We start from the raw sequence: 17,185 nt of genomic DNA, 5'->3' as shown, positions 1-17,185 counted from the left end.
AGAAAACAGTGGATATGGGAGGGACCTCGCCACTATGGGTCCCTCAAAATACAATGCATACATCAAGTGGGTCCCATTACAAGTGGGCCCTAAATAAAAAACTGAGATTATGAACACCCACCTCAAATTCCTTCCTTACTCCTTCCGCCAATAGGCTTTAGAGCTCCAAGGGGGTCGATCGAATGTTTGAGATCGGCTTTGAAGGGTGGGATTGGATGGTAGGAAGGTGGGTCACACCTAGCTCTTCTAATGGAGAGCTTGGATGTCCACCTCCCATGGTTGCTTAAGAGAATGAGTTTAAAATAAGAGAGAGAGAGAGAGAGAGCGAGGATGGGATGTAAGAGAGAGAGAGGGATGGGTGAGTGAGTGATGGGTGATAGGGAGAGTTGACTTTAGGATACTTGTATAAGAGAGAGATAAGGGTTGCTTGTACTTGAGGATGGGATGTAGTACTTGACATTGATTGATGGATTGATGTGATGTGTTGTAGAGATTCCCTTGGTATTCGCAACGCGCGGCGTTTTCCTCGAACTAAACGCGAGCCCACATCGCCTGGCCTGGGTATCGCCTCGGCGCACAAGACACAGCATCGAAATTGTGGCGACCGCGTGGTCGCTAGGGTACAAGTCTCGGGTCGAGCCGACTTAGAAAGACAACAAGACTCAGGGTTATGCACAATTACCGAAATCAGATCGTGGGTCACCAGAAATCGATCGGGATGACTGCGGAAGCCTATGGAATATGACGGGCTAGGATACGGGTCTCACAATGATGTATGTGTTGTATCCTCACCGTCCATTTATTTTTTCTAGACCATTTTAGGGTATGAGACCAAAAATGAGGTATATCCCAATCTCAAGTGGACCACATTACAGGAAATAGTGTTGAATGAACATAGACCATTAAAAACTTTTTGGAGCCCATAAAAGTCTTAGATCAAGCTGATCTTAGTGTTGAATGAACATAGACCATTAAAAACTTTTTGGAGCCCATAAAAGTCTTAGATCAAGCTGATCTTTTAGGAGGATTTTAATGGTGGATATCCATCGCTATTGTTTTCATGTGGTGTGGTCCATTAAAGATTTGGATTTGACTCATTATTTACCTCATGCACTAAAATGATATCTTCAAATGGTTGGATGGTGTGGATACGAAACATTTGAGTGATTTCTTATGATAACGCATGCCTTTAGGCCCCCATTAAATAGAAACTTATTATTTAATGCATTCTTTTTGCATTTTTTTTAATTCATGAATATATATATATATATATATATATATCTGTGTTTGTGTATTTAGGCATGTCCTAAAGTTTCACTAAAAAATTTCACCATTTTCTCCACGTTTCTCCCTTTTTCCCCACATTCTAGTTATCGGCGATAACGATATTATATCTTTATCTTCGACCAGCGAAACTTATAGTGATACCGACAACTCGAACACTAGTTAGGATAGGGAAACAGTTGGACAAAATTTGATAGTTGATCGATGGTGGAAAATGTATAAATCTGAAATTTCTAGCTTCAATCTTCAATAGTGTAGGATCATAAATTAGGGCCTAAATTTTATATAACATCATATTTATACGAGACCAAAGTGTCGTCCAAATTTGAGTTGTGATGGACGGAAGGAAGTGGATAAATCAGAAGATCCAAATTTGAGGTCTTTATATTTCATACTTGGTCCATATTATGGGCAATCCAAGTTGTTCATATGAAGGAATATATCCTAATATGACTACCCACGAGGTTTGTTCACTCGATGGACACCAAAATCAATAGTTACAGGGTTGATTTGTCAATTGGACCACTTTTACAATATCTAAGGGCTAAAATTTGATATGTATGGTTAATTTATGATACATAGGTATGGTATAAAATTTCACATCAAACAGATCGTGGGAACCATGTCATCTAGAATTTAGGGGTCTATATTAATGACATTTTCATAATTATTGCTGATATGAGAGTTTTGAGAAATTTAATGGTTCCACATGGTTATAGGCACATTTCTAAGTAATTCTTACAAAAGAACTTATATCTATATCATTATGAATGAGGAATTATTCACCAAACTAATTAAGGGAAAGTACAATATCAATCAATATGATGGATGGTCAGATAATATGTTAAAAATAGAAAAACTTGGTGGTTAGTACTTTGATCATATATATAAGTGAGTGTACGGTTGGTTCTGTAAACGGATGATCACAAGGGAGTTTTTGGAGTGATCAAGAGGCATAACATGTATACCATTAGATTCAAGTGACTTGTTCACATGTGTAAGTTTCTTGTATTATAATTTTGATGGTGGGTTAAGCATATTCAGAGGTGGTGAACAAGATGAACAGATCAGAATATTAATTTGATATGTGTATGAGTGGATGCTGAGATCAAGTAGCTAGTTTACTATGATCAGGTGGTCAAACTCATTTTAGACAGTCAGATATCTTTACCTAGCAGTGAATAGTTGACTAAATGGTTGGTTATGATGGAGAAGTGAGAATAGTTGGGTATATGATGATCCTATATCAAAATCAACGGTCAGATGGGTTGATCTATGAATGAAAATTATTCCTAACGGTCAGATTCGTGTTGGAGAGTGGATGTAACGTTAAGATAGCTAGATTGGTATCGTACACATCTACGTAATAAGTTAAATTTCATGATAATACTCGATAACTTTCAATACTTGGGTATTGAAAAGTTTGGAGTGTTACAATCTACCCCCCTTGAACAAAATTTCTTCCCCAAATTTTAATTTCTTTTATCATTTTCATTGATTCATTATGCTTAAGTTTTCAATGTATTCTTCATAAGGTAGATATATATGTCTAGGTACGCGTATAATTGGCTACATGAAATCGGGACGCTATAATCTACCCCCCTTAAATAAAAATCTCGACCCCGAGATTTATGTGTATATTTATTTTATTTATTTAAGTATTAAATTTTATAACAATTTTCCTATTATTTTCTCCCACATCCAAAGGTTTTATTTTATTTTTTTATTTTTTATTTTTTTACTGTTTCAGAGTAACATAGAAAAACAGTTATAATATGGATAATCCTGATACACTGAACTCTTGCCTGGGCAGGGGCGGTGAGTTCTTTGGTATCATACATTTTGGATGAGTCTTAAACTTCTGCTTGATCAGGGCATTGAGTTCAATGGTAAATGTTTGGGATTTGGTATTCAGATCAAACCACTTATAACTTGTTTGAATATGATTCCGTAAGTCCGTGCCCCCGATCGTTCTAGATCATCGGGGAATATCAATTTTTTCACCATAAAATTACACTAGGTTTCATAATGGATAGGCCCAAACTATCCATTCCTTGTTGAACCTAAGCTTTATTGTCATCCTTTATATGAACAGTTGTAAATTCAAAAAATTGTTTTATATTAATAGCTTGCCAATCCTAGAATTTTAATTTCTGATCCATACGTTCAATTTATTCGAAATTGGAGCCTAAGCCTGTAAATTATTCTTGAGACTCTAAAAATTTCATGAGGCAAGATTCCATGGTTTGGGGGTTGTTTCACTCTTGTGAGGTGTATAAAATCTTACTGTGCAGCAGCAATTTCTACTATTTTTTTCTAATATCGTATTTTTATGGAATTTTGTACAGACCCAATTGAGATGAAACTTTAGAGGAAGGTTGATGGAGACCTAAGTGATCTATTAGAAAATTTTTAAAATTTTCTGATGTGTCTTCTTTCTGCAAGTAGTGTAGATTTCATAACATGTCAAAATTTCATTGAAATAGTCGTAAATTCTGGAATAATTAGAAAATCTCTATTCACATAAGGGAAACTTGTTTTTCTTGATTGTAATTCTATTCAAGGATGAATTTTAGTTTAGAACAATTTTATTCAAAAATTTTGGATTTTATTATGGGGGTACCTAGATTCATAGTTTCTAAATTCCATATCTAGAATGTTTGACGGGAAACCTGAATATGGGTTTCTAATTCCTCAACTTCCTAACAACTTTGGGAAATAATCCTAAGTATAGGTATCTCATTCTAATCGCGTAAAGCTTATGATGCTCCATGCCCATAGGCCTAGTTAATCTCATTCTCATGCTCTGATACAATTGTAACATCCCAAATTTTCATGGCTCGAGTACATACTCATGCCTGAGAATTCTGAATGTTATTAATGTATAAATTAGATGCTTTAAAAATCGCACCATATATATTTTTTCATTTAGATCATATCCAGTTACATTCATGAAGGTAAGCATTCATGATAATAAAATCAACTGTATTTATTATTTCATTCTAGTAAAAGATATTAATAAATTATCAAATGCCCTTTCAAAGGGAGCTTGTTACATTATCGAGTTTGCAGCGGAAATATAAAACTATCTTCTTATTCATTTAGTATAATCTTTCATGTGGAGATGGTCCTCTAGGTCTTCAATTTGTACATCACCTGCATCATATGTATGGTTGGAGAGGGTCAATGCCCTAGTCATAGTGATGGCTATGTTTTAAGGTTAACATTAATTCAAGAGATTCATAAAAGTAATATAAGGGTTCTGATATGTCTCGTACTCCACCATTACGAGAGGTATTAGTATGCGCAATCAATATATATATATGAATGTATGCCTAACAAAGTATGTGCAGCTCATCATACGTAGTGACCATCACAATGTGGAATATAATTCATAGAAAACCTGACTCAGCCCGCATCCCATAACTACGGAGATTCGCCGGCATGTCCGATGCTACCATGGATTTATTTGAACACCTCTATGCGGCATAACACATGAGTCAGATGAATTACGTGACATGATTTTTTTATGAAGTGACTAGTTGCGACATCCAATTCTGGAAGTGATTTAATACGCATTGCGAATTACTTATATCGATTTCTGCACCACTACCCAAACCTATGGAATTACGTGTTGACCAAGAGGGTTATTACCTAGAGCACATTATGTCCATAATAAATATTTGAATCATTGGTTGTGATACCTTTAACACATCACTTGTAGCAAAGAGGAAATAAAATTTAATTATGGGAGTTCTGAAATTTCAAGACACTTGCCCAAGCCATAAAGGGAGGTAGCACAAGGCTAACATAATAAATGAGAAGAGTAGCAATATGCTAACTCAATAAAAGAGAAGAGTAGCGATATGCCAACTTAATAAAAGAGGAGATTAGCAATGACTAACTCAAGAAAGGAGGAGAGTAGCAATGACTAATTCAACAAAAAGAAGAGAGTAGTAATGGTTAGCTCAATAAAATTGGTAAAGGTAATGGTAAGGCTTTTATCCATAGCCTCATATAAATTCATAAAGATCACGCATAATTAAAATTATATCATTATTTCCAAAGGATAAATAATTAATGGTGGTAAATCGTATGTAAAACAGTAAGATAAATCATATCAACTCAAATTAATTTAAGTTTAAAGGAATCCCTCACCTTAGCCTTAGATCTAAACCCTATGTATATATCCATGTAGGAAAGCTTTTACATAAAATGCTTCCACATGAATCATGACATTGCTTGAGTAAGAGCGAGACACCATACATATGGAGAAGGAAGAGGGCGTCTAGGCTTCTCCTTCTCTCTCTCTCTCTCTCTCTCTCTCTCTATCCTCGAGCATTAGGAGATTGGGCGTGTGAGTAGAGAGGGGAACACACACCCCTTTTTAAAAGGAGTAGGTGTGTGAGAGGGGTATGCTTCACATCCCTCTTGGATTGGGTTTTTCTAATTTTTTCTTTCTGGTAATCTTTCTTTAAGTCTAATTCATTCATTGTGTCGGGGTCGTCAAATAGAGCCGGAGTATATTATTTTCTTGCCAATCCAAAATTTAGATTAGCTTATCTTGAAAATTCTCCTAACAAGTGCAAAAATAACTTGATCTCAATTAACAATCTACACTTAAATATCAGATCCAATTTAAGAAAAAATGTGTAGTCTGGATAGGCAAATGGTTGGATAAAATTTGGTGGTTGATTGATAGTGAAAAAGTCTAAATCTGAATTTTACCTTTTGTACAAAATCGAAGGAATTAGCTTTAACCTTCAACGGTGTAGGATCATAGATCGAAGACTAAATTTTGTATAACCTCATAGTCATATGACAACAAAGTGTGGTCCATATTTGAGTTGCGATGGACAAAAGGAAGTAGTTAAATCGAAAGATCTAGATTTTTAAGGAGTTAGTAGGCCTTGACAGGATAACTTCGCGCATAAGGAAAAGCCTATCAAAGTGAGCTCTTCATATTTCACACTTGGTCCATATTATGTGGAATCCAAGTCATTCATATGAAGGAATATATCCTACTATGACTACTCATGAGGTTTCTTCACTCGATAGACACAAAAATCAACGATTACGAGGCTGATTTGTCAATTGGGACACTTTTACAATGATCTAAGGGATAAAATTTGACAGGTATAGTGAATTTATGATACATAGGTATAGTATAAAATTTCACATCAAACGGATCGTAGGAACCATATCATCTAAAATTCAGGGGTTTAGGTTAATGTCATGTTCATAATTATTGTTGATATGAGAGTTTTGAGAAATCTAATGATTCCACATGTTATAGGTACATTTCTAAGTAATTCTTACAAAAGAACTTATATTTAAATCATTATGAATAATGAAATATTCGCCAAACTAATTAATGGAATGTACATATATCAATCAACATAATAGATGGTCAGGTGACATTTTAAAAATAGAAAAACTTGATGGTTAGTACTCTGATCATGTATGTAAGTGGGTGTACGGTCAGTTTTGTAAACAGATGATTACAAGTGAGTTTTTGGAGTGATCAAGATGTAGAGCATGTATACCGTTAGATTTAAGTGACTTGTTCACATGTGTAAGTTTCTCATATTGTAGTTTTGATGGTGGTTAAACATACTCATAGGTAATAAACAAGATGAATGGATCAGAATCTGAATTTGATATGTGTATGAGTGGATGCTGAGATCAAGTAGTTAGTTTACTATGATCAGGTGATCCAAACTCAAAGTGGATGGTCAGATATCTTTACTTAACGGTGAATAGTTGACTGAATGGTTGGTTAGGATGGATAAGTGAGAATACTTGAGTTTATGATGATCCTATCTCAAAATCAACAGCCAGATGGCTTGATTTATGAATGGATATTGTTCCCAAGGGTCAGATTCGTGTTGGAGAATGGATGTAAGGTTAGGATAGCTAGATTGATATCGTGCACATATACATAATAAGTTAAATTTCATGGTAACACTCGAGAACTTTCAATACTTGAGTATTGAAAAGTTCAGGTTGTTACACTCGCTCATATGGCACGGATGTGCATGCTACATACTTACAGACATGAAATTTGCCATAGCCGCTGCAGCTCCACCTGTTGAAGTGATCCCGATCAGCCTGTAAAGATTAACATGCCTCTATTCTCTCATAATTACGAGCACCCCTTTTGAAACCTTAAGGACCTCATTAAAACTGGTGAACTTGCACCCAACTGCCTCCAGTGCACCAATATATATATATCAAACTTTTCGTCATGTCAAGAATGTGCCTCACATCAGTTAAGGTACACTTCATCCCATCAAACATTTGATACAGACAATATCAATAGCCATAACGTTACAGGCATTGTCATTGCCCATAAATACCTGTCCACCATTGTAGTCCATGTAGCTGGTGAACTAACTCCGATGAGGAGTCATGTGATATGAAGCTCTTGTGTCAAGAATCCATTAGTCTTTATGATCATCGTATAAGTGTTCAATCATTGACACTGACAGCATATCACCTCCACTTGTCTCTTCATTTGACGTGGTAGTATTGGCCTTCCTAGAAGAAGACTCTGTATTCTCTTTCTTTACTTTAAGATTTGTACAATTCTTCTTCATGTGCCCTAATATCCCACAATTTCAACACTTTAACTTTCCCTTGCCCTTACCCTTTGATTTGGATCTTGATTTAGAGGATCCTATGTCTCGCTTAGAATTTTTATCTCTCGTAAACAAAGCATCGGTGAAGGCCCTCATACTACCATTCTTCTTTCTCATATCATTTCCTTGAAGGGATGAGATGACGGTATCGATACTAAGGGTTGTGTTACTGTTGCACAAGGTGTCTTTAAAAGACTTATACGAAGCAAGGAGAGAACTCAACAAGATACACACATGATCTTTTTCATCGACCATTACCTCTACATCCAGCAATTTGCAGATAATCTTGTTAAATAATTCTAATGTGGGCTTCAACATCTCCTCCCTCTGCCATCTTAAAGTTGAATAACTGCAGCTTCAAGTATAGGCGATTTTCAAGGGACTTCTTTGTATAGATGTCCTCTAAATTCACCCACAAACTTGCTACAGTTTTCTCCCTCAAGACATCGTAGAGAACCTCATCCGTTAAGCACAATTGGATTGAGGATTTCGCTTTCTTATCCGGTTTCTTCCATTCATCATCATCCATAAATTTCGTTCACTTCTTAAGGACCTCATCCAATTCTTACTGAATTAACATGCTAGTCATCTTAACCTTTCATAATTCAATGTTATTTTTTTTGAAATATTTCTCAACATCAAACTTAGGATTGACATCCATTGATACTCACTTTCAAATTCAAGCCTGCGCCCCAACGATTGCTCTGATACCACTTGTTGGGGGACCGCGGAAGCACACAAAGATGAATAAAGTGAATAATCGAAGCAAGCACAACGTAAACATTTTGAATTTAATATGGAAAAACCCTTGCAGGAAAAACTACGGCATAAAGTGACATATATCAACATGAAAGCAGAAAATTAAAAGAGTGGAGAGATTACCCTATTTGAACAACCTCGAATCGACCCAAGCTACACCCTTGAAACCCTAAAGCAAACTAGAAGGCTCTGAATACCTCCCAATCCCAATTACACCCAATATATAGCCTTTGAAAGAATCACAATCAAATTAGGAAAAAAATCCCGCAACATCACAACTCTACGAAAAATTGCATGGATCCGTTTGATGTCATCAAACAAACTTTCATGCCATCGAAACTTATCCTTCAATAACATTGAAGCCATGTCAATGACATCAAACTAATACCTAAACGGTCCAAAGACAAGACATAAAAATTGGATTTTCTTCGATTGTATTGTGCCATCTTCGATGGCATCGAACATATCCTTCGATGTAATCAAACACTCTTCGATGGCATCAAAAAAGTACCCAGTTAATCATGCGACCAACTGGAGAAAATATGAAAATTCTCGATGGGATTGAGAACTGTTCGATGGCATCGAACGGTGCTTGATGGCATCGAATGGTTTGTCGTTGCAATCGTCAGAACCCTAATTTTGAATGATTTAAGACTTCAAAAAATGACAATTAGCTTGTAATTCCATTAACGATTGGGATTCCTGCACATTGACACCTTTAGAAAGTTGTATCACCCCCTCTTTATAAATACTCAGAAAATATGACAAAGGGAAGAAACGTACAAAAAAATAAGCCCTTAATGACCAGATTTATTTCTACCTAATTCACAAGTAATTGGGCTATCATAACAAGAATCCTAACTCATACTAAATGGATCCACTTGCCATTTGGTTATTGATGAAAAAGTGATCAACAGTCCTTTCTGCCGTTAAAAAAAAAATAAAATAAATTATTCTACCTGTTTACGAGTTGACTTTTCATATATTTGAGAAGATGAAAGTAATAATCTTGTGTTGTGATGTCACTCTGCCGAACTCATTTAGCAAAAGGCCTCTGCTGGAATAGGGGGGAGAACTCCCCATAACGTCTCTTGAGCTAATTTATGACCTTATCAAAGTTCAAAAGTAAGTTTTTTATATATTTTTTTTCTTATGCAAAAGCATAAAAGATTCTTAGGAGTCTGAAAATTCTGCCTAATAGCACACTAATTGGTTAGAACAGGTCCTAAAAGTTTCCAAAGGGTATTTAGTACCAGTATTTATATCAAATCATGCTGTTACCGGTATGCTTATCTTTGACCCATCTATGCAACTACAAACAAGCAATCTTTAGATGAAATTATCCAAATTCCCACTATAATTTTTCATGGTTTTGTTACATTCTATTGCAACCAAGCATCATCATCATCATCATCATCACCTATGCTTTATACAAATTAACTGGAGTTGGTTACACAAATCTCTGTCTTTAAATCACCTCCATCATGCCAATTAACTCCATCCAGTATCCAATCTATGCATCCATAACATTTTCCATCCTTAAATCATCGTGATCATGCTAACTACTGTTTTGACGTCATGTTGCAAGTTGGTGTGATGGAATTAGGGAAAGAAAATAATATTAATAGCCTACCTGTGATTATCATCAAGTGATCAAACTAAATGATTCATTCTACATATTTGATGTTCAATACAGAAGTGTGAAACAAAGCAACACTAAAATGACTCAAGTTACTTAACATAAGTTACTTATGCCTCAAGTGGCTTATCATGGTTTCTACTTAATCAGCAGTTAAACATGTTTGGTTAGTATGTTTTTAAAACAGCTCAACAAAATGACTCAGCTTGAGTCTAAAATATTAGAAACCAGAGACAACTCAAAATCCAAGCCATGGATTTTTTGTGTGTAAACAATTTCATTTTAAATATTTTTACATAATAACAGACTCCCTGATTGCAAGGATTACAATAAAAAAGGAATCTACACTTATACAATAGGCAAAGCAGGTTAACTTTCTAAACAGGAGAATGTGCCAACTCATACAGAGCTAGAGATGGCTGAAATGGTCTTTGAATCAATACTACTGTTAAAGTCCGTAATGCCGTAACCGTGGGGGCCCACTTTGATGTATGTGTTAGATATCCACTCGGTTTCAATAATAAACCCCATCCAAATCTCAGGTGGACCTAACCACGGGAAACAGTGGCAATTAACGCTCACAGTTAAAAACCTTCAAGGGCCTGCTGTAATATTTGTTTGCCATCCAACCTTTATTTTATTTTATTATATTTATTTATATATATATTTTTTTACACACACATACCCCCACACATTCACACCATAGTGGAATTTCACCACCTGTCGGTACTCGAACCCTTGACCAGGTGTTGAAACTCCTAAGAGTTTACCACCGAAGCAAGAGTAGGGACCCGTTTGCCCTCCAACCTGTTGAAGGGAATTAATGCTCACCATTAAAAACCTTCGAGGGCCCTCTATAATATTTGTTTGCCATCCAACCTGTTGAAGGTCACATATATGACGGAATGAAGGGAAATGCAAAAGCCATCTTGCTCCAAAACTTTATTGGCCCCAAAGAAGTTTTTAATGGTGGGTGTTCGTTCACCATGTTTCTTATGGTGTTCGTTCACCTGAGATTTGGATCTGCTTCATTTTTGGGCCCATGCCCTAGAACGAAGTGGAAAATTGGATGGAAGGCATGGATTTGCAACAAATACATTAAGGTGGGTCCACAATCACACCCTGATTCAATAATTTTTTACTCTGCTGCTCGGCTCCTCTTGATGGAGGCAAATTTGTGAGTGAACCCATCTCCACATTCGTAGGTCCAGCATGATGTTTCTTAGAAATCTACCCCATCCATCCATTTTACTGGATCATGTTAGAAGATGGGCCCAAAATTGAGGCTGATCCAAAGCTTAACTGGGCCACATTGATGGAAATAATGGAGATTGAACTACCACCATTGAAATCTTCCCTGGGTCTATTATGAACTAAGGACAGCCAGTGTTCGAGCCGAGTCGAGCTGAGGCCAACTCGACTCGGTTCGACTCGATGTACACCCCTACATATAAGATGAGCTGGTGTAAGTCATGTGGCCCACTTGAGTGTTGGATTTATATCATATTTAGGCCCTCCTCTTAATATAAGATGAATAAAATAGTTGACAGAGTGGATTTCTCAAAAATGTCACTGGTGGATTTTGCAACATGGGACATCCATTCATCACAATCAGTGCACATTCCTCACAGCACGGTGGGTTTTTTTTTTCACACACACACACTCACGCTGTAGTGGGATTTCACCACCTATGGATATTCGAACCCTTGACCGGGTGTTGAAACTCCTGAGAGTCTACCACCCAAGCAAGAGCAAGGTTCCCACAACACGGTGGTTTAAATTACTTTTCACGAGTTGAAAAGTAACAAAAAATAACTTTAAAAAATAAATTATTTTATTTAATAAGCTACTTATTTAAGTTGATTAATCAAACTAATTATAAAAAAAAGTAGTTTATTGACTTACATGAGTTAAAAAAACTACTTATTCGGTGCAATCCAAACATACCCTAAAACAAGGAGTTATACATGATGTGTGCAAATGATGCACTAATTTAGCCCATCAAATGCCGATTATTTTTCCAATAATCCACGTGGAATCCACAATCACGTTGTGCACGAAGCTTTCCTCTATCTGTGGGATTTTATAAAATCCCTACCATAACAGTAAAATAAAGGAGTTATACATTGCGTGCGGAACTGATGCACTTATCGAATGTTAATTATCTTCCAATAACCGATGCAGAATCAACAATCATGTTGTATATGCAGTTTGATTGATAGGATTTAATTCCTGATATATAGTCCAATCATTGATAGAATTGTGAATGTCGGGTTTTACTGCAACTAGCACTTTTGTTGTTGTCGTACTGATTTCAGGGCTTTCTAGTTGGAGAGACTAGTCCTGAAGGGCCTTCAATGTGAGTCCATGGTGAGGTGTGATCCACGTAGAGTTTAGGTGTTATCGTCGGTTATTTTTTATAAATAAGACAACTCCGTGGTTCTTATGTCAAAATCTAACTCGACATGCTTACTAGGCTCAAAGAAATATTGGCAAGGAAAAAACATATCTGAGTTGTTACACTAGGCTTAAAGAAAGTGAATATTTTGAAGTTATTATTATTGCTTATTTCTTTCCTGGTTTTTGGGTGGGAGATTCTTCCACACTTTTGTGGTGTTACTCCGCATAAAGGATGTACTGTGGGTGGACTGCAAAAATAATTAACCTTAGTTGCATTTTACATCAGTTTTGGCATCAAGAGTGTTCATCCCATTATCTTCATTCTTCTTAATAGCCAATTAGAGCAGAGCAGACTATGTGTGATTTATACAAAATTTGCAGTGGCGTATTTGGAGATTTGAAAAGATTTCTTAGCAAACAACAATTGAAATGTATTAGACAGTGTCACGTCAATATCTAAGTAGCCAATGAAAAAGTAATCGTGAAGAAATGGTTACAGAACAAATGTCAGAGAGAAATAGAGGAAGTCAAGTAATGGAGAATGGTTATGGAAATCTTCAGAACATGGAAAGGATCTAGACGGCTAGATTAAGATTATAAATAACAGAATAATTTAGTAAGAAAATTTGTCTCGTACTAACCTAATCAAACCTAACATTATCTTTCATTTGACCCATTAATTTACATTCCATATGTAATTCTTTACTTTCTCTATTAAGCAAATTGCATTTCTTAGTGTAATTCTTTACTTTCAGGCTGTTGTTTACATTTTGTAGTATAATCCGCAACGTTAATCAAGTAGCCAGTAATTTTAGCTATAATTTGAGTCTCACACGCTAGATTCGGTTATTTACTCGGCAAGGTGTTGTGCAGCTACTCCTCGCGACCGACTGTAAGAATCCCCTTTTCATTTCACTTCATTTGTATCGAAAAGTCCTTCTATAGGGAAGGCAAAGGTGTGACCCATCATCAGAAGACAAAGCCCGCTCTCTGAATATTGCCTAATCCTATTTATACATTGAGCGATTGACTTAATAGGAGATTGATCTCATCAGATCTCAGTTGTACACCACGTGTCTTCTTATTTTGGTGCTTGGGGTCATAGTTGTTCGGTTTGAATTGAGCCGCAATTTCAAATCTAGCACGCTTGCAAAACATAAAGCCAAAAACAGAACCACACAACAGTTTTGGCACACCCATTGGGATCTTGTCTTTGATTAACCAGTGTAATATTGCCAATTATGAATAAAAGAAGTTCTCACATTACTAGGATCGATGCCTCTACACCAACTGCACTACCTCCAGTCGAGGACGTGCTAGTTCCAGTAGCCTCTGATGCGTTGAATTTAAATAATAGCCCAACGCCTGATACTAGGGGATTAAGGAGGAGCATTGACTTATCGGACTGTTCTTCTAGATGAGATAGTTGCCGTACTTCAAGATGTACAGCTGAGCATTCAGTTATATAAGAATATGAAAGGGCCCAGGGAGAGAAATTCCATATTCAAGTTGAAAATACTAATCAATATATGGCCAACTAGACTGAGGTCATACATCGATTGATAACTATGATGGTCGAGCCAACGCCATTGGTAATGAAATACAATGCTGAGGGAAGTTCTGTTGGTAATGCAGCTCCTCTGCCATCCATGCTGCCTCCACAACGGAATCCACCACCAATCCCAGTTTAAGAGACAAGGACGTTCCACTTCCTATTGAAGCTATGTGACAGGAGCGAGAGGCTAAGAACTTCATACATGAGAATTAGAATTAGGGATTACCATGATGATTTAATCCCTAACAATTCCCTAGATTTTAGGATAATTTGAACCACCAGTCTTAGAACCTTAGCGGATGGATCACAACCAGATTGTGCAAATCGTCCAATAGGTTACTGGTCAAGTACTCAGTCGGAACACTATCCTATTGTATCAGAAACCATACCTCGAATGAATAGATCAACAACATCCATTGTCAAAGAAACTATCAACTGGATGTTGCCTTATTTTCAAGCGAACCTGGTCAGTTGACTATCTAACATGTTGGACTATTTACAATGTAATAAGGAGAATTGAAGAGTAATGATTATCAGAAATTGCAGTTCTTTGGTCATTCATTAACAACAACAACCTTCACATGGTATTTAAACCTATTGCCAGACTCAATATACACCTGATAAGAAATGGAAGAGAAGTTCCACACTCAGTTCTTTTCTAAGAATAAAGAAATCATTATGGCTGATGTCACCTATTTTCGGTAGTTTCTTAGAGAGACATGTGAGAGTTATATCATATGATTTAAGAGGGTAAAAAGCTATTGTAAGGTTGTCATGATCAAAGCCGAATTTGTGTAACTTGCACAGGATGGGCTTGAGTATAAAGTTCGTTAGAAGTTCATAAGCAGGGAGTTCATAGATTTATATGGCCTAACTAAGAAGTTCTCTCACTATGAGGAACTCCTACAAGAAGGTAACTCGCAAAAGAACTCATCATTAGGGATGTATTATAATGACCCAAATTACAAGGTCGCAATTGCTGAAGTAGTGGTTAAGAAGCCATTGGTATGGTCTGCTTTGGTCAAAGTGGAATCGACTGCTTAAAAAGCTCAAAAGATGTACACTTTTAACATTACAAAAGCGAAGGAAATATTTGACATTCCATTGGTTGGAAATTTTAACAAAATTCCTATGAATCATGGGATACCCTTGGCCAACAAATTACAAAAGAGTGAATATTGCAAATGGCATGTAACTCTGTCTCATTCAACTAACAAATGCGTTGTGTTCATGAATGTCATCCAAGATCACATCGACCGTAGATTGCTGAAGTTTTCTAAGAAAGGTGAAGAAGCATGCTAATTGATACAGACCCACTTCTAGCCTTAAGGTCAACATGGTCACGGCTAATTTGAGAAATTAGTCACGGTTGAAGGTTGATCTCAGCCCAAGTAATTAAGGAGACATATCACGACGACTAGTACGAGGCTGGTGTTGGCCCTCTCATTCGAATAATAATCGGTCAAATGTCATTCAACGGGTCGGTCAAGGCTTGCAATTTTGTGACCGATGTTCTTGAAGAATCGTTCCTAAGTTGGGGGACCCTCTCGAATCAAGATGGAGAGGTCGTTACATGGCTCTTACGCCATTCAAAGGGAAAGACCAACATCGTCTACAACGTATGACTCCTGATTGCTGCCACCAAGTTGAATGACTAAGTAAGAGGATGGTCAAACCCTAAGCAACTCGAGAAGGAATATGAAAGCGGGTTATGCATCCAAAATTTCCAGCGATGCCAGATCCACTAACCTAGAATCAAAAGCATTGATGACAAAGTCATCGGCCTATGATAAGGAGGAAATCAGAAGAAGCCGTAAGATCACCTCGGTCAGCAATGGCTCCACTAAACCTTTTTGTAGGATCCTTGTGTCTGAAGGATAGGTGGTTGTAAATACAATAGGGGCAGTATTGTCTCTTGTGTTAGAAAATTGGGATTTTAATGTTCTTATCCAACCTAATCATTCGACGAGTCCTAAGGAGGAAGACAAATGTGGTAACTTATCAGGTTATCTCAATGACGAGTGTGTTTCGACAAGAAACGAAAAGTGTTTGATTTGAGGAATTATCTCAACTAATAATGACAAGGAAAGAATAAAGAGAATAATCATCATATTTCATTCATTCTGAATTCGTTTACATCCTTTTTATCCTTTGATTCCAATATAAAGTAAGAAAATACAAGTATTAAATAATCTTAATGTTCATTTCGACAGCATTTCGAATCATAGCATAATCTTCTGACTAGAAATGTTATTGTGTTAGAATGATATTCATCTTGGTCAATTATGTCCTTCTGAAATACTCTGATTCTGCGACATGAATTAGGTCAATTTTACTGCAAACTTATTGTCCGCGCAATGTACTCATTGCACAGAAGTGAATCCATTGATTTGGTCTTTGCGCGGAAGTCTTTGTTGCGCGGGGATACCCATTGCGCGGGATACCTATTGTGCACCGCACAACACACTTGGATACCTAAATTCTTCCAAAGCCTTCAAACCTCCTCTGTTGCTCCAAAATCTTCTGAATGATGCAAATGAAGAAGATGGCGGGGTATTTATAACCTCGCGCACATGTGAACCTCCCCATCTGCGCAACAAACATCCATAATAAACCCTTTGTGCGCTAACTCCTATTGTGTGCCAACTACAATTTCGTGCCAAACTACCATTGCGAGCCGCACAATGTATCTGTCAACGCTTCTGTTGCGCACTGCGCAACCGAAGACCAAAAAAACTTCTTTTCTTCTTTTTCAATCAATTTTTTTCTATGCCTCAACAGATGTCCCTTGATCCTTCATTTCTAATTTTCTTTCTTCAAAATGAAATGGAGGTTCAGTTCTCAAAATTTCACCTCATTCCCTCTTTACGCCTAACCAATATCCATTGTGCGCCATGCAATAGCCCA

This window comes from Magnolia sinica, chromosome 8 (genome assembly GCF_029962835.1).
Source record: "Magnolia sinica isolate HGM2019 chromosome 8, MsV1, whole genome shotgun sequence".
Classification (NCBI taxonomy): domain Eukaryota; kingdom Viridiplantae; phylum Streptophyta; class Magnoliopsida; order Magnoliales; family Magnoliaceae; genus Magnolia; species Magnolia sinica.
The sequence above is the reverse complement of the archived record's forward strand: the minus strand, read 5'-3'. Positions refer to the sequence as shown.